The sequence below is a fragment of the Pelodiscus sinensis genome, chromosome 2, assembly GCF_052426305.1.
Source record: "Pelodiscus sinensis isolate ZL-2025 chromosome 2, ASM5242630v1, whole genome shotgun sequence".
Lineage (NCBI taxonomy): Eukaryota > Metazoa > Chordata > Testudines > Trionychidae > Pelodiscus > Pelodiscus sinensis.
Window position 1 is genome coordinate 255,410,554 of NC_143053.1, and position 17,979 is coordinate 255,428,532.

General features: G+C 46.5%; 1 protein-coding gene across 4 annotated transcripts in view; it reads right to left on the minus strand.

The window, feature by feature from the left end:
* Positions 1 to 17,979, minus strand: part of GJC2 (gap junction protein gamma 2) — a 66,570-nt gene that overhangs the window by 9,874 nt on the left and 38,717 nt on the right. Inside the window, exon 1 of one of the 4 annotated variants that reach the window (XM_075922947.2) lies at positions 7,298 to 7,617. The exons of the other annotated variants lie outside the window; for them this stretch is intronic. The gene's annotated coding sequence lies outside the window, so the exon portion shown is untranslated. Of the gene's footprint in view, positions 1 to 7,297; positions 7,618 to 17,979 lie in introns of those variants that run through there. 4 annotated transcript variants of the gene reach the window in all.

Here is a 17,979-nt window from a genome sequence, read left to right on the forward strand (position 1 = left end):
CAAACCAATGGCCATTTTTAATGCTTCATACCACTGCCATGATGAACTCAATGAAGCGAGGCCAGAGATCTGATTCTCATAATCCAATAGCACAGGCCCCCTGCTACCGCATGAGCTAAATGCTGATCAAGACTCTCCGTTAGCAGTACAGATGCTATGACACAACTAAATGACACAGCTGTGACGCTATCCGTGGAGTGCCATGGTGCACATACATGCGAATAGTCAATTATATTGAAAAGATCATCAAGAAGAATGTAAAAGTCTATATACCTGTACACGTTATGCATCCAAAGCTACATTTAAAGAACATTATTAAAATTGCAAAGTCAAGCAGCTAAAGGTCGGGAGAAGCCAGAATTAAGGTTGCCTGTGTAACCTTAACTAGGCTCCTTTCTGCTTATGCATTTTGATACAGTGTTTAATCACAAGTTCACTTACAATTTTCCACAGAACCAGGGATGGTGCAGGGCAGGGGCTCTAGCTTCTCCACAATCTGCGTTAGCTCTCTGAGAGCAGCTGATGAAGTGGGTCTTTGCCCACGAAAGCTTATGCTCCTACACTTCAGTTAGTCTATAAGGTGCCACAGGACTCCTCGCCGCTTTTGCAGATTCAGACTAACACGGCTACCCCTCTGATACTTGAGAGCAGCTGCCACCCTCCAGCCACCCAGTTCTGAAGGCAGAGCGGAGAGAGCAGCTGCCAGGGTGGGAACATGGGTGCCCGAGAGCAGTTCCCAGCCTGTGTCTCTGCCCACCAGGACATGCCGGCCAGGGCTGCTCCCTGAAGGTTCTACTGGCCCCAGAGTCAGGTCCCCCACTGCCCGCTTGACTCTGACCCATGGCAGCTGTGAGCACTACCTGGTTTCAGTTTCCAATGGGGCCAGAGAGCATGTGGTCTCCGGGGAGAGAGGAGAAGCAGAGGATGGGGCCACGGAGAGGGGGCAGGGCCTCAAGGAGAAGGGGACTGAGAGGGGCCCGCCTCAGCCTCCCCACTGAGAAGAGGCTGGCACAGCCCCTGCATAGAACCTCTGCCTCATTCCGTGCACACAATGGGCCTGTTCCGGGGATAAATCGGGGTGGAGAGTGACCTATTTCACGTGCCGTGGACATAGGGAAGCAGGTCATGAATCAGACAGGGGATCAAAGCCAGAGAAAGGACGGTCACATGGTGAAGGCAGTTGAATGCTGGACTGAGAAACTGGATTCTATCCCTGCCTCTGCCACTGATTCATTATGTGATGATGGTCAAGTCACTTAACCCAAACGTTTCATGGGGAGTCACTACATGTGTGCACCTCATTTTTTGGGAGCCCTACTTGAGACTCTGGAGTTTGATGTGCAGAACCACGGAGCACTCACAGTTGCAACGGAAGCCAACGGGAGCAGTGCCTTGCGCAAATACAATGCTAGTCAGTGCTGAGAAATCAGATCAGAGCTGACTCGTCTGATTCTCTCTAGTGTGCTGAGACCAGCAGCCTGCTAAGCAAGGCTGAGAGCTTTTTAACGAGGCTTTGAGACCAAACTCTTTTCACACCCATCAAGCCTTAAGTTATTTACTTGTTCCCATAACATAAGGACTAGGGGTCACCAAATGAAATTAATAGCTAGCAGGTTTAAAACAAACAAAAGGAAGTTTTTCTTCATGCAGCGCAGAGTTAACCTGTGGAACTCCTTGCCAGATGATGTTGTGAAGACCAGGACTTTAACAGGGTTCAAAAAAGAACTAGATAAGTTCACAGAGGTTAAGTCCATCAATACTTACTAGCCGGGATGGGTAGAAATGGTGTCCCTAGCCTCTGTTTGTCAGAAGCTGGAAATGGGTAACAGGAGATGGATCACTTAGAGATTCCCTGTTCTGTTCACTCTCTCTGGGGCACCTGGCACTGGCTTCTCGGGAAGGCCAGGGCTAGAAACAGCCCGCTCCTAAGTGAGCTGGGAGCTTAGCGAACAGGAGCAGATAACAGGGGCGATTGGTACAGAGCAGGATTCTAGGGGGCTCTGCCCCGAGGCACCACCCTTTATATCATGCCCCGCAGTGGGAGCCTGGTGCCAAATGTGGCCACCTTGACTCCCACTGCAAATGGGACCTCTGTGTGCAGGGTCATGGAGGGACATGCTGGAGCTAGACCTAGGAGTCTGGTCTCTGTATTTATTAACAAAGTCCCAAGTACCTGCAATGCCTGTTGAAGGCAATGGGGACTGTGAGTGCTCGGAAGCTCACAGGATTTACAAGTAGGACCTCTCTGGTCTGGGACTCTCTGGTCCAGCACCGCGGATGTTGCAGGATGAGAAAGATCCAAGCGGCTGGGAGCAGAAGCCAGCCGGGATCCCGGCAGCAGAGTGGCTGGTGGCCGGGAGCATTGCGGGGGCCAACACATGTAAATCCTTCACATTCCTGGCCAGGAATCATCGGCATGCAGCTGCTACTGGCTATGCCGTAGATGCACTTTAATGCTCTTGAATTATACCACAAATGAATCCGGCCCCGTTAGTTTACTCACCCAGTGGGCGTAAGCACCAAACCCTGAGTGTTTTCCTGCAGTAGAACACAATGCATTGCCACGCACTCCTCACCAGCCTTCAAGCAAAGATACTCAAGTGATCCTGCAATCCCTGGTCAAAGTAACACTGACAGACCCAATTCTGATCTCAGGCATGCTAGGTTTGCCGTCGAAAGCAGAATCAGGCCCCCTTGGCTTGGGTTATTCCTTTGTAACCAGAAGGGTGTCTTGAATTTCTCATCCTCTCCCCTGTTCATAGGTCTATGCTAGAAGCAGATCTCCTAAAGCTCTTATCACTTTATCTGCATTATTGATACTTTCCCATGGGCTTCTTCTCAAATGACCCAATTCGGGATCAGAGCCTTTCCCAGACCCATTTGAAGCCAGTGCACGTCAGTGACTTTTTTCTTTTTACATCTACATTCGGCCTTTTTCAATAGAGGAGTCTTTTTTTTTTTTTGACTGATGTTTCTTAGGCTATGAGCCAAATATAACACGGCTTCTCCCACAACAACCAACCTTGAGTCTGCCACAGAAGAGAACAATCAAATCCAGGACTTGCAATAGAGTAAAAGCTCTTTTGCTGTCAAGAGGTCTGCTGGAAATTTCCAGTGCTACTATTTTTATACATAATAATCCCTTTAGAAACTCAGAATCACCCACCTTTAAAATCCTCCTGGAGACAAGATTCCTAATAACAATAATCATGTAGCACTTTCCATCAAAGAGCTTTACAAAGGAAGGCAGTATTATTGATCCCCATTTTACAGATCAGGAAAACTGAGGCCAAGAGGCTAAACAGTTGCCCATGTTTACAAAACAGGTCAGGACAGAGATGGGAACAGAACCTATTGCCTCCTATCTCCTATACCATAGGCCTAGCTGTTGAATCCCACTATCTCTCAAAAACCTTCTTGGACAAAATGTGTATCTCCAGCCATGACTGAATTAACCCAGCAAACTAAAAAGGTAGACTATAAACTGGTCAGGTCAGGGACTGTCTTTTTGTTCTGCGTTTATATGGCCCCTAGCACACAGGAATTCGGATCCAGGATCCCAGGTGTTCCGGTAAGACAAATGATACAATACTAGTGAGCACAGGGAGGAGGAGGAGTTCTGTTGTGAGTTACTGTGACATGCCGCATGGTATTTCGGAAAGGTGAAGCAGTGGAAATTCCATAGGGTCTTTGTTGGTCCGGAGCGTAAATAAGCTGAAACTCCAGGAAATGCTACCACTGCGATAATGCAGAAAGCGATTCACATCGCGTCGGAGTTGCAAAACAAGAGCAAGTAGGCAAAAAAAACCAACTCCTCAAACGCTTTACATAATTTTTGTTTGCAGCATTTGTTGCTGTGGCCACCATGGTCCTAGGATATGAGAGACACGGAGGGAGAAGGGAATGTTTTGTATGGGACCAAGTTCTGTTGGTGGAAGCAACAAGCTTTGGCGTTTACTCAGTGCTGTTGCTCTGCTCTGGTCTGGGTCAGGCATGGAGAGGTCCTCCCTTGAATATGCCTTAATTACTTGTGCGAAATACTCTGTTCCACCTAGCGCTCTGGGTGCCTGTCCCAGGCCTGGCGAAGAGCTCTGTGCTGCTCGAAAGCTTGTCCCTTCCACGCACAGAGGTTGGTCCTATGAAAGACATCACCCCCACCAGCACTCTCTTCCGTGACTTCTGTCTGCTCTTTAAACTCTGACGGTTTAATTTGGTAAGGGTCTTTTACCCAGCATCTGGTTTTGGTCCATTGTCAACTGTGGACAAGATGACAAGCTGGGTTATTTGCAGGCATAAATTCGGAGCATTCTGCCGAGCTTTAACGGATGTAGGGTAGGAAGAAACTTCCCTTCTGAGCAGGCTAAGCTAGAATGGACAATTCTTACATCTAGCCCTGCTCACAAGAAGGGGGAGGGCAAAGGGGTCAAATGCCTCAGGGCCTGGATATTCAAAAGAGTCCAGGGCTTCCGGCCGCCACCGCTGCTACAATCCTTTAAATCACCGCCGGAGTCCCACACGGCATGCTCTGAGCAGCACTGAGGACTGCCTGGGGTAGGCATGGCGCAATCTGGGTAGAGCTGAGGCTGCCTGGGGGAAGCCAGCCCCGCCCCTTCTGCCTGAGGCCCCACCCCTTTTGGGAGTACAGAGCAAGGCCTCCCTCTTCCCACTCCAGGGTTAGCCAAGGGCCCGGCAGGACGCTGATGCGGAAAGGATCTAGTATTTGCCTCTGCAATTAGTTGCAAGCGCAAAATTACAGGCTGCTTCAAAAATCCGGCCCCGATTTGGATGGTCCAACCTCTTCCTGAGTTACACACGCAGCTGTGTGGCACCTCTGCGGACCCCGGGCAGAAACAAAATGGCGTCTTCCCCGTAGCATATCCTCACGTGCCCGTACATGAGAGGTCATGCCATACGCAGGGCACCCTTTTTGTAGCGTGGGTCTCTCTCACATGCCACTGCCTTCCTCAGCCAGGGTACCTCTAGACTGCAAGGCTATTTAGGGATACCCGAAGTATCCCGAAATAGCTACCCCACATCCAAGGAATGTGTCCGCTATTTCAAAATAATTTTTGAAATAACAGCTGCGCTACTTCGGCATCCCTGTAAACCTCGATCCATGAGGAATAATAGTGCTTTATTTCAAAATTTGGTGCCGTGTAGACACGCCAAATTTCAAAATGGCCTATTTCGAAATAAAATCGAAATAAGATACGTAATTAGCGCAAATTGCAAATCTTATTTTGATTTTAGAGTGCAGTCTGTACACACCCTCAGATACACAACCTGGCTAACAAGAGGTGACCAAACCTCACAATCCTGACTGAGGCAAAATTCCCACCCACTTCAGTGGTGGCTCATCTGGGAACTTTGGCTGAGGACGGCCGTAAGAACGGGCGCGGGAGCAGAGGAAGATTGCAAAGTAATTTAGTTAACGAAGAAAAATGGCTTCAGGCAATTAACCCTGTTATTTGAGTCCTATAACAGTCTATGTGAACCTTTAACTGCCTATTCAGAGATCAAGCTCAGCCATGCCTTGAAACACATGTTTAAGTGCTTGCAGGATTGGGGACTGATTTTGCATGTAGTAGCTTCCCAATGCAATACTATTGCCTCCAGCATCAATCAAATTCATACATCTTAACAACCATGTAATAGTGCTATGAGTCTGCCCCTCCACCTACACAAAATACCTAAGAGTATTATAACCAGTCCAGGAGACAATGAAAATAGACACTTGAATATAACATAAAAACGGCCAGACTGGGTCAGACCAAAGGTCCATCTAGCCCAGTGTCCTGTCTGCCGACAGTGGCCAGTGCCTGATGCCCCAGAAGGAGTGAATAGAGCAGAGAATCATCACATGATCCCTCCCCTCTCTCCCATTCCCAGCCTCTGACACCATCCCTACCCATCCTAGCTAATAGCCATTGATGGACCTAACCTCCATGAACTTATCTAGCTCTGTTTTGAACCCTGTTAAAGTCTTGGTCTTCACAGAATCCTCTGGCAAGGAGTTCCACAGGTTGACTGTGCATTTTGAGAAGCCCTAGTTCTTGTGTTAAAACAGTTGGAGTGTTTGCTCTCCAGTTGTAATGCTCAGTTCAACAGGAAGTGTGGGGGGACCTTTTTACTACTGTTCGCCTGAGGAAACTATGTGTCTGCCAAATATAACTGTGAAGACTTTAATGGGATTTAAGATTCCCTTCATAATTTCAAAGCATTTACAAGATAAACTAAATTTCCATCAATTTATCTTAATGTACTGGACAATATTCTGAAAATAATGTGTACCATCTCCCAATGCTGCATGCTGTCAAAGAACAAAGAAGAAAAATAGTACATATTTGCCATATACCATAGAGGCACCTATGTATCTTCACTGTACAATATAAGAGTTTCTGTTGTGCATTTACACTGGACAAAAATAGTAAGAAACAATTCTGCATTGGTGGGGAGGAGGGCTAGATTACATAGATTACTGTCATTGGACTCAGACTACATCAACACACGGTCTCTTCTGGATTTTAAAATCTAGGGACCTCAATTTACGTTCAGCCTACAAAATACATGCAAGATAAATGTTTCATTCCAAGATCGTTAAACATAGACCGTGGGTCAGATTTTACTCCCTTTAGGGCCCAACCAAAGCCCTTTACAATCAATGGGAATATTTTCACCACCCTTATGTGAGTGAAAATCTAAAGCAGTGTTTCTCAACCAGTGATACGAGGACCCTTAGGGGCACTCGAGTGAAGTCTGGGGGGTACGTCAACACAACTGAAGTTTGGAGAAAAATGATTTTTTTGGGTAAGTTTTACAGTTCTTTCTTGTTTTTGTACTTTTTACACCCAAAAATTTCATCGCCCACCCAGCTGTGTAAATACATGTGTTGTAATGATAGAAAAACATTTTGTGTGTCTGAAAACTGAAGGTACTGGGGGTACTTATAATTTTTTTTTTTTTTTTTTGAAAAAGGGGTACTTTATAAAAAAAAAAAGGTTGAGAACCACTGATATAAGTAACAGAGCAGTGCCCGGCACAAGGGTTCTGATTCTCCACTCATTTGCCCAATTGCAGGCTATGCTGGGGTAACAATGTAACTGAGAAGAGAATCTGGAACGAAAAGAACTCGTAAAACAAATGCGACCGTATGTGAAACAAGCCAAATGTCTGGGCTAGCGAGAATTCTCTCCTGATTTTCCAAGCCAATCTTTTCACCCTTTTGCCCTGTCCTTATACATCATGCATTGTACGGACGTTTACATTGACGGGAAAATGCTATGGAAAAGCTACTCACAGAGACATTGTGTTTCCTGCAGAGGGCTCTCCCGCCAACAAAGCATCCAAAAAAGTTTCCTGCTCTCAGTGTCTTTTTCCTTTCCTTAGATAAACGTACCGATGTCTCCCCGGACCCATGCCCCGCCACTTTGGAAGGAAACTTTACAGTGAGTATTTAAACATCCTGTTGGACTCCGCCTCTGACAGTTAAGCGCCCATCCCCCGAGAATCCTGCCTGGTTTTGTCAGGAAATCAGCTAAAAGCAAGGTCCTGTTTTGCCTCCTCCCCCTTCTCCTATAGCTGTAGAAAAGGCTTGCAACAAAGACTGAACAGAACTTGTGGGAAGGAATTCCAGTGTCTCCATTCACAGAGGGGCGACCGTGTTAGTCTGTAACATTAAAAACAACGTGTAGTCCAGTGGCACCTTAGAGACTAACAAAAATATATAGTCACGGGGAACTCCACAGGTGTGAGGAGGTGGATTGTGCCACACGTGTAGGAATAAAAACATAACAAAACCTCCTTACCCAGTGCTTTCCTAGGAACACTGTTTGGAATTCTGCTGTTTTTCCTTAGCAGATTAATGGCAGAAGTTCATGGCGGTGGGAGCAGATTTGTGCAATAGAGAGCATGACTAATAAGGAACATGTGGAAGCCATATGTCCATGAAAGATCCATGTGTGGGAGTTAAAAAAAAAAAAGCGAGGCACCTTAATAAGAATACAACATTTCAGGCCATGTTGCACAGTGCTTATGACTTAGGCTTCCTCTGAAATGAGGGCTGCATTTGTCTAAAAGCTCACGCTATTTGAGAGCTCTGTATTCAAGCAGAACACAGACTTTTTCCATTCTCTTTGTAGGCAGTGCCAAGGATTGTAGGAGACTTTGAAAACTCTGTCTGACTTCTTGGCTTATTCTCAGAAAGAGGGGGAGAGAAGAAATCGGAGAGTTTATACGACATCCGATACAAAGCTCCATGTTAAAAAGAAACCAGGCACTGAAATCCAGCAAAATGCAGGACAATGTAGCACTTTAAAGACTAACAAGATGGTTTATTAGATGATGAGCTTTCGTGGGCCAGACCCACTTCCTCAGATCAAATAGTGGAAGAAAATAGTCACAACCATATATACCAAAGGATACAATTAAAAAAATGAACACATATGAAAAGGACAAATCACATTTCAGAACAGGAGGGGGATGCGGGGGGCGGGGGGAGGAAGGAAGGTAAGTGTCTGTGAATTGATGATATTAGAGGTGGGGAGAGTGGGATGTTTGTGAGTTAATGGTATTAGAGGTGATAATTGGGGAAGCTATCTTGGTAATGGGTAATGAAATCCAGCAGACATCCTATCCCCCCCACAGTAGCTAAGAGTGGACTGAAAGCCGTGGCAGAAAGTTTACATAGAAGGTAATTCCTGTGTAGAAGGCAGGAAGCAACCATGACAGAGTCAACAAAGAATTAGTCAAGCACTTAGAGGGAAAAGCCGCTGCAAAATGCAATGCTAACCAGAAACTATGGGGACAATCCCATGACTGTGTAAACCCAGATCTGTGAGATCCAGCTTGTGGACTCACTGTTTCCAAGCCCACGGCTGAAGCTATGTCTAGACTGCAGAGGTTTTGCGGAAAACCATCCGTTTTTGCTCAAAAACGCGTGACGTGTCCACACTGCAAGCGTGTTTTTGCGCAAGTACATTTACAGTGAATCAGAAGAACAGAGGAGTTTTGTGCAATAGTTATTCCTCTTTCTATGAGGAATAAGCCTTTTCGCTCGAGAGCTCTTGCGCAAAAAGGTGCGTGTGGACGGGAAATGGGTTTTTTGCACAAAAACAGCCTATCGAAAGACACACAGGTGCCCTGATGGCCATTCTGTGAATGGCAATTAGAGCTTTCTTGTGAGAGAGCGTCCATGCAGTGTGGACGCTCTCTTGCACAAAAGCTCATCGCTTTTCCGGTGTGCTTTTGCAGTGTGGACACGCTTTCTTGCACAAGAAGGTTTTGTGGAAGAACTCGTCTGCAAGAAGCCTGCAGTGTAGACGTATCCTGAGTGTCTACACCACATTATAAAACTGGGTTTACAGTGGCTGGGCTTAGGTCCCAAACCCGTATGAGCCCCACCGTGCTGCATGACGTAGATTGTCTGACTTAGGTCTGCGGCTTGTGCTGCGTCCACACTGCTAAACAACAGGCCTTGAACCCAGGTCACAGCAGGACTTGGGTTCTGACCCATTTCACCCAGCCCAGATCCAGTGCATGCTGCCCCACGTCAGACTGATTTGTATGGGGATGGCAGTGAGCCCTGGACTTAAACCTGAATCAAAGCCTGCCCTTAGGTTGGAATGTAGACATAGGCTATATCTAGACTACATCCCTCTTTTGAAAGAGGGATGTAAATTAGACATATCGAAATTGCAAATGAAGCTGGGATTGGAATTTCCTGGGCTTCATATGCATAATGGCGTGTCAGTGGTTTTTTAAAAAACGCTATTTCAAAAGTGAAACCGCGGTCTAGGTGAGGTTCTTTTGAAAAGAAAAGCCTGTTTTGAAAGATCCTGCAAACCTAATTTTCATAGAGCTGGGAGAGGCCTTCTGCTCTCATGGCAGGACCAAATACCATCCCTGACAAATTTGCCCTACATCCCTAAATTGCTCCCTCAAGGTTGAATTCACAATCCTGGGTTTAGCAGGCCAATGCGCACTCCTGTCATCTGAAGAAGTGGGTTGTGCCCAGGAAAGCTCAAAAAAACCTGTTAACATTCCCGACAGAATCACTAGAACGGTTTGGTGTCCCATGTTTTACTTAATTGAGTCTCGATGGCGATAATTAAAGAGGAAGCCGATTACTGTGCTGTAAAATATGCTAGCTTCGCCTTCAGTCAACATTAAATGGAGTCACGCGTAGGGTCACGTCTATATTGATGATGCAAGCAAAGATGTCTCCAAAATGAGCGACAGCTAAAGGAGAAAAGTAGCAGGATTTCTGTTTGCCAGCGTCTCTCTTTGGCGGGGCTGTCATTTGGGGAGACAGGCCTATTCACTGGAGGCATCACTGTTCTAAAAATGGCTTCCAAACAAAGGTTTTCTTCAGTCGTAAAGACGTGCTTTAAGGAACTGAAATGTCTTCCTGAATGACTTCCCACCTTTCCTGAACTCCTCTCTTTCTGGCAGTATCCTTGTTGTCTTGAGGGCTATTTCTCCTGCACACACAAAGGAATATGCATGAGTCATGGAGCTTAAAGCCAGAAGGGACTCTGGGGTCTTCTAGTCTGATCTTGTGCACAGATTTTCACCCTGTAGTCATGGCGTAATTCTGCAATTGCTGCATTTGGAGCCATAGTAAAATGGCAGATTTCCCCCAGGACTGACCCTTTCGTTCTTACATTGAGCCCAGTAGCTTGTGTTTGGTATATTCCAGAGAGGCATCCAGTCGTAATGTGAAGCGTTATTTACTCCTTCTCATAACACAAGAACTAGGAAGTCACCAAAGGAAATGGATAGGTAGCAGGGTTTAAAACAAACCAAAGGAAGTATTTCTTCACGCAGAGCAAGTCAACCTGTGGAACTCCTTGCCAAAGGATGTTATGAAGACCAGGACTTTAATAGGGTTCAAAAAAGAACTAGATACATTCACGGAGGATGGGTCCATCAGTGGCTGTTAGCCAAGATGGGCAGGGATGGTGTGCCTAACCTCTGTTTGCTAGAAGTTGGGAATGGGTGACAAGGGATGGATCATTTGATGGTTCTCTGTTCTGTGGATTTCCTGTGAAGTATCTGGCTTTGGCTATTATCAGAAGACAGGATACTGGGCTAGATGGATCTTTGGTCTGGCCCAGTCTGGCTGCTCTTATGAAGACATCAAGAGATGAGGTAACCACCAGTTCTCTCGGTAGTTTGTTCCAGTGGTTAACAATCTGTGCCTAATTTCTCCTTTGAATTTGTCTGGCTTTAATTTCCATCCATTGGTTCTTATTCTGCTAGATTAAAGAACCTGTAAGTAACCAGCGTTCTCTCTTTGAAGGTACTGACACTCGAATCTCTCAACCGTCTCACTGATGCGCTGTCTGAGCTCCTGGCGTTTCTCCTTGTAAGATGTTGGGTGGCTCGCGTCTCCGGTTTTTAAATATCCATTACAAAATGTGGACACCAGAACTCTACTCAGTATCCTAATAGTGGGCTGCCCAGTTCCACATACACAGGCAAAACCACTACCCTGTCCCTACCAGAATCACCCACAAGGGGAATAAAAGGGGGAGCTTCCCCACGACCCAGCAATTTAAAAGGGCCCCGGCTCCCAGCTGCCGCCGCCGCTACTTGAAGAGCGGCCGGAGCCCCTGGCCCTTTAAAGAACCGCCAGAGCCCTAGGCAGTGCAGACTGGCTAGGGGAGGCTAGCCCCCAACCCTGCCCCTTCCCTAGCCATCCAGAGTGAAGTCGTTTCCGTCATATAGAGGGTTTATGGTGGGGTTCAATGGCTCTCAATAGTCCCATGATGCAAATTAAACCAGCACCCCTGCACTCAAGGATCACGTTAACCTTTTGTGCTATAGCATGGTCCTGGGAACTCATGTTCATTTGCTAGTCTACTAAGACCCCTTTGTCCCTTTCAGAGTTCCTGCTTTCCAGGGTACGGTATGGTGCCCGTTTCTGCAGGACCAGCCTACATTCCTTACTCCGGGATGTATGTAAGACTGCCCTGTTCTCGTTATTTACCACTCTCGTGTCATTAGAAACAAGAGATTAGAGACAGCTCTTAGGCTACTTCTACACTACGAGTTTTCTCAGCAAAAAATATTCTAACGAGGGACACATCTGCATGAGTCGTGATCTCATTTGCATATTTTCTGCCAATCCGTTTTTGCGATAGGGGTTTTTGCGCAAAAACAAGAAGTGTAGACATTTTCTTTTTGCACAAAACCCCCTTTTCCCATAAGAGTCTTATGCCCAAAAAAAGGACGTATGCTAATCTTGCAGAAAAAGGGGTTTTTGCACAAAAAGAAAACGGCCACACTGCTTATTTTTGTGCAAAAACCCCTAGTGCAAAAACAAATCGGCAGAAAATATGCAAATTAGATTGTGACTCATGCAAATGAATCCCTCATTAGCATTTTTTTTGCTGAGAAAACTCGTAGTATAGACGTAGCCTTAGAGTCAGTGTGGAGAGTTCTCTGAAAATATCCACTCCGTGTGCAGCGGCAGTCAAAAAAGCAAACAATGTTGGGAATAATTTAAAAAGGAGATAGAGAATAAGACAGAGAACATCTTATTGCTGCTATATAAATCCATGGTATACCCACATCTTGAATATTATGTACAGATGTTGTTGCCTCATCTCAAAAAAAGATATCCTGGCATTGGAAAAGGTTCAGAAAAGGCTGCCATGTGAAGAGAGATTAAAAAGACTGAGACTTTTCAGCTTAGAAAAGAGGACACCAAGGGAGTATATAATAGAGGTCTATAAAAACATGACAGGTATGGAGAAAGTGAATAAAGAAAAGTTATTTACTTGTTTCCATAATCATACGAACTAGGGATCACCAAATGAAATTAATAGGTAGCCGGTTTAAAACAAACCAAAGGCTGTCTTTCTTCACGCGGTGCACAGTCAACCTGTGGAACTCCTTGCCAGAGGATGTTGTGAAGACCAGGATGTTAACAGGGTTCAAAAAAGAACTAGATAAATACATGGAGGATAAGTCCATCAATACTTACTAGCCAGGTTGGGCAGCCTCTGTCAGAAGCTGGAAAAGGATGACAGGGGATGGATCACTTGATGGTTACCTTTCTGTACACTCCCTTTGGGGTACCTGGCATTGGCCACTGTAGGAAGATAGGACACTGGTCTAGATGGACCTTTGGTCTGACACTGTACGGACATTCTTATTTTCTGAGCAAATTTTGGCATGCGTTATTTTATATTTGCTACCCAATCGCTGACAGTGTTGGATAGCATCCGGCTCAGCACCAATCCTGGTAGATCCACACTAGAAACACCCTTCTAAAAGATTATTCTCGCTGCCAGTCTCAAAAGCAGTGGAGTAAGAGACCATTTTGTGGTCTATCGATATTGTACCAGGTTACCTTTTAATCAGAATGTTGGGCCGTACTAAAGTCAAATGCCTACAGATAGGACATCTATGCAGTTACCTTCATCAGCTAAACTTGTAATCTTGTCGGATCTCCGGATCTCCTTTACATGCATCCATTACTGATTGCATGAGGATGGGGGAAGGGGAAATATGTTGCTGTAGTAACTTACTAAAGAAAAGAGTTTTGTGTGCCACATAAGATCTGAAGGAGGTTTTGTATTCAATATTTCTTGGCATACAGTCATGTGATGTGCAGTGATGCGTAAGATGGTAAATTACAGAGCATAATGGAATCAAAGCTGGTGTAACTTACCCTTGTGGATCTGGAGGAGAGACAGTTAGTGGAAAAAGCCACTAACAAGTGGTTGAAAAAAAGGCGTACGTCAATTAGGCAACTCCCCCGACTCCACAGGCCATGCATCGCAGCTGTACCAGTAGAGCTGCACTGTGGCAGCCTGGTGGGGAAGATGTTTGCTGCCAACAGATGCTCTGTAATGGACCCTAAAGCCACCTCTGTGAATGGCAGAAGCTGTCGGCAGGAGAAGCTCTGTGACAGACACAGTGCTGTGGAGGAGAGCTTACGTTGGTGTAACTTATGTCGCTCAGAGGAGTGGTTTATTCCCACCTCCGAGTGGCATAAGTTTTGCCAACACAAGTGGCAGTGTAGACATGGCCTAACATACAACTTCGGCTCCACTGACTTCAGCGAAGTGATGCTGATTTACACCAGCGAGAGATCTGGCCTGTTTCCGTCCCTACACCTGTGTAAGTTCCCTAATGGGTTTGACTTCACTCCCTTCTGTTCGCGGCTGCTTCCGTCGTAAAAGCTGTCACAATTTTTCCACTAGTCTGGAGTTCGCCTCCACACATTTGCACTGGAGTTAAACTTGGCAAGCAAAGTCCCTCATGGGAACATTTGGAATCTGGAAGGGAAAAATAAAGACGTGGAACAGACAAATTCCTGGATTTTAAAAGGCACTCGATGTGCTCTCTGAGCATTGCCTTGGGACACAGCTCTTTAGACAGAACAGGAGACCATCTTGCTGTTCTCTGACAGGCTCGTGCTGGGCCTTGTTGCTGGCACAAGTTTTCTTGTGTTAGCCAGTTTGCACATAATCTGAAATGTCTGCTCCCTCACTATTCTTGTAAACAACCAGAAGGGGCATCTAGTCACACAGATGTACATAAGAACTGGAACAGACCAAAGATCCATCTAACCCAGTGTCCTGTCTTCTGACAGTGGCCAACACCAGATGCCCCAGAAGGAGTGAACAGAACAGGGAATCATGAAGTGATCCCTCTCCTGTCATCCACTCCCAGCCTCTGACAAACAGAGGCTAGAGGCACCATTCCTACCCATCCTCGCTAATAAGTATGGATGGACCTATCCTCTATGAATGTCTCTAGCTCTTTTTTGAAGCCTGTTAAAGTCCTAGTCTTCACAACATCCTCTGGCAAGGAGTTCCACGAGTTGATTGTGCGCTGCGTAGAGAAAAGCTTCCTTTTGTTTGTTTAAAACCTGCTATCTATTAAACGCAGATCAATTCCCACGGCAATCAATAGCTTTAGACGAGCATCAACGAGATCAGAATCAGCTCAAGGTCTTTAAAGCACAGTGGGGTTTCAGTCTTGCGTAAAGCCAATGGACCCTGGTCGTCAGCAGGGGGGATTGAACCTAATGCCAGGTGCCTCTACTGCAGGAGCTGAAAGCCAACTTGGGCGGTGGGTGAAGGTAGGGCTGGGGGAGGTTCTGTTGGTTCACACAGGGCTCTCTCCTGGCTTGAGCATGGAGGCTACCCCTCCTTTCCCATCTCCCCTCTCAGCATTCTCTCCAGCTTAAGTCCTCAAGGGCTTTGCTCTGAGGTTTGTTGGGCACAAACAGACCGTCTCTGGCTGGGGTCGTTCATGCTGCACCTCATCAGGTGCAGTGGGAAGGAAGGTAGGAGGCCCCTCGGGGATTGGGGGCTGCCTGGGCCACCCAGAGAAAACACCTTAGCGTCAGCGCTCCAAGCAAACCAAGTAACTGTGATACAAGCCCCAGGAATAGCCAAGGCATTTGGGACCGTTTGTTTAGAGCCCAGCCGGCAAGTCTGAGTAATGGGAAAGACTGACGCAGCCTTAAGCAATGCTTCTCCGGGAGTGCTCAGGAAACTCTCCGTCTTGGGACCATTTGGGTGGGAAACCACCGGGCACGGCCTCAAACCCAGGAGATGAAAAGTCAGGGAACGTGCTGTTCTTTGAAAAATGCCTCATTTGAAAATTCCTTGAGCGTTGGTGACAGGGCCGGCCTGAGGCGGGGAGCTCAAATAATGCCCGTATGCCTCCTGGCTTGGGCCAAAACTTTGAAAGGTCTCAATTCTGCCTTCTTCCTGTCCTACTTCTCTCCTGGCACTCCACCAGCTCTGTGCATCTAGAGCAGAGAGAATGCATAGGCAGCAGCAGCAGACACAATTTTCTACACTCCGGGTCCTCGTGGCCCTCCCCACCCCACAGTCTGGCACCTGAGGCGGCCGCCTCTGTTCGCCTCATGGGAAGGCCGGCCCTGGTTGGCGACCATCCCTCAGGGCGACATTTCTCTTTGGCTGAGGATCATCATTAGAGAGCTGCTTGAGCTGCAACGGGAGGGGGCAGGAATCCAGACGTCTCCAAATGGGACAGTGCTGGGAATTTGGCTCTGGCTCATCTCTGATAACCACCTCCCACGGGTGGGGAAAGGGGTAGTTCGCTCATGTCAGTATTGGGCTTTGAGATCCACCGATGAAAGGTGTGTTGGAAATGCATGATGATTATTATTACAGCAGCCACGCCTCTGGCTGCCATGTGTTCCTCACCCTTTGTACCTCCCCTAGCAGTGATTTAATGGGTGATGAATCAGACCCAGATGGGAGATTCTTGGAACCATATCAGCAGGGGATGCAAAAATAGCATTTTGCATAGTTTCACTTTGGAGGCACCGTTCCGGCATGGACAACGAATGAAGCCTAATGAAATGAAATGCCAGATTAGCAGGAAGTTGCTTGTGCCCTTTGGGAAAGCAGAAGCCAACACAGCAAAAGCTTAGTTTCAGGCCAGTTTTCTACACGAACCATTCTCGTAATGTCTGAGTGTTCTCCAAGACTTTGGGATGATCAGGCGGTATGCTCAGAGACTACAATTCCACATCCTTAGTCAACAAACTCACCTGCACGAAAACATCCACACCATAAACGTTTCCCCCATTTGGGGATCCACTTTCTCATGAATCTCTACAGTATCTTTTCACAAGGCCAGAGAGAGAGAGTAGAGCAATCACCTCATTTTAATTAGAGAGTGGTCCAAATCAGTCCCCCAGATCTGCACAGCACCAATCACCACCACATCATTCCTTCTTTTCGAGTCTCTACCTTGCACCCGTCAGGACTCATCAGCTGAAATGGAGGGAAGTTTTTATCCAGATCCAAACTCTGTAACTGGCCACTGGTTCTTTCAAGGGCCCAACCAGAAATCCTGGACCCAACATTTTCATAAATAACTCATGATTTGTTGCATCCAACTTGAGAGCGCACAAAGTGGGGGGGAGGGCGGGAGGGCTGTGTCTAAAAATGAGGCTCCTGTAAAAATGTCCAAGATTGGGCATCCCTCGATCTGGGCACCTTGAACTCTGGACAAGTTCCAGTCAAGATTAGACCCTTGTGTCTCTATTCTAGCTGGTTGGAAAATTGCATTTCCGTTCCAGAGGCGAGCCCAACATTTCTACATGGGTTTTATTCAGAATCTGAAGGAAAAGCTGAAATTTCTAAATTTCCTACAGACTGTAAATTCTGGAAAAACGTTCATTGGAACTCAGCTCCAGGTAGAACTTCTCTCGTCCGGCACCCCTGGGAGCTAACCGGTGCTGAACCAGAGAATTTTCCAGACTACGGGAGGTCAATGTTGTCTAGCAGCAGCATCACCTCTTCCACTGCTGGCTGTGCTCTTAGAAGACATTGATGGGTAAATTAGAGCAAAATAACAGCACAGAATACTGAGAACCAGGACTGGTGGCTGTAAACAAACTTTATGGGACCGCAGGAAACTTGGCCACACCCATGATAAGTGGTCATCTGGCTAACTAAAATCATGCTGGACCGCGGATGTGGCCAGACCAGAGAGTGCCAGACTACAGAGGTTCAACCCGTAAAACATTTCACTTGTTGCCCTATCAAGAAATACTTGTAGAGTACATTGAAAAATATTTATAATATTAAAAGTCTATACAAATTGATTCACATGATAAAGTCAAGATAAAACCTTTCAACATTATCAAAACAAGGCAGTCAGAGTGATTCAGTTAGACTTTTTTCTGTCAGAAATGTCATGCAACTCATTACACGTTTCAATTTAGACAAAAGCCTTCTTTTCTGACAGAACACAGTTCCACTGGGCATTTTCTGATCAGCTCTAGTCTCTAGTGATAGTGGCTAGTTTCACCCAAGTTAAAAGAAACCTGGTGCCCATCAGGGAGAGGGGGAATTCTGTGGTCCCTGAAGAGGGAATATTGTGCACCAGGAAGGGTATTCCCCAAGCGGCGTTGCCTCAGGCAGTTTGGCAGAAATCTTCCCCACGCGTCTCTCTTTGTCTGTTCCCGCTCCAAAA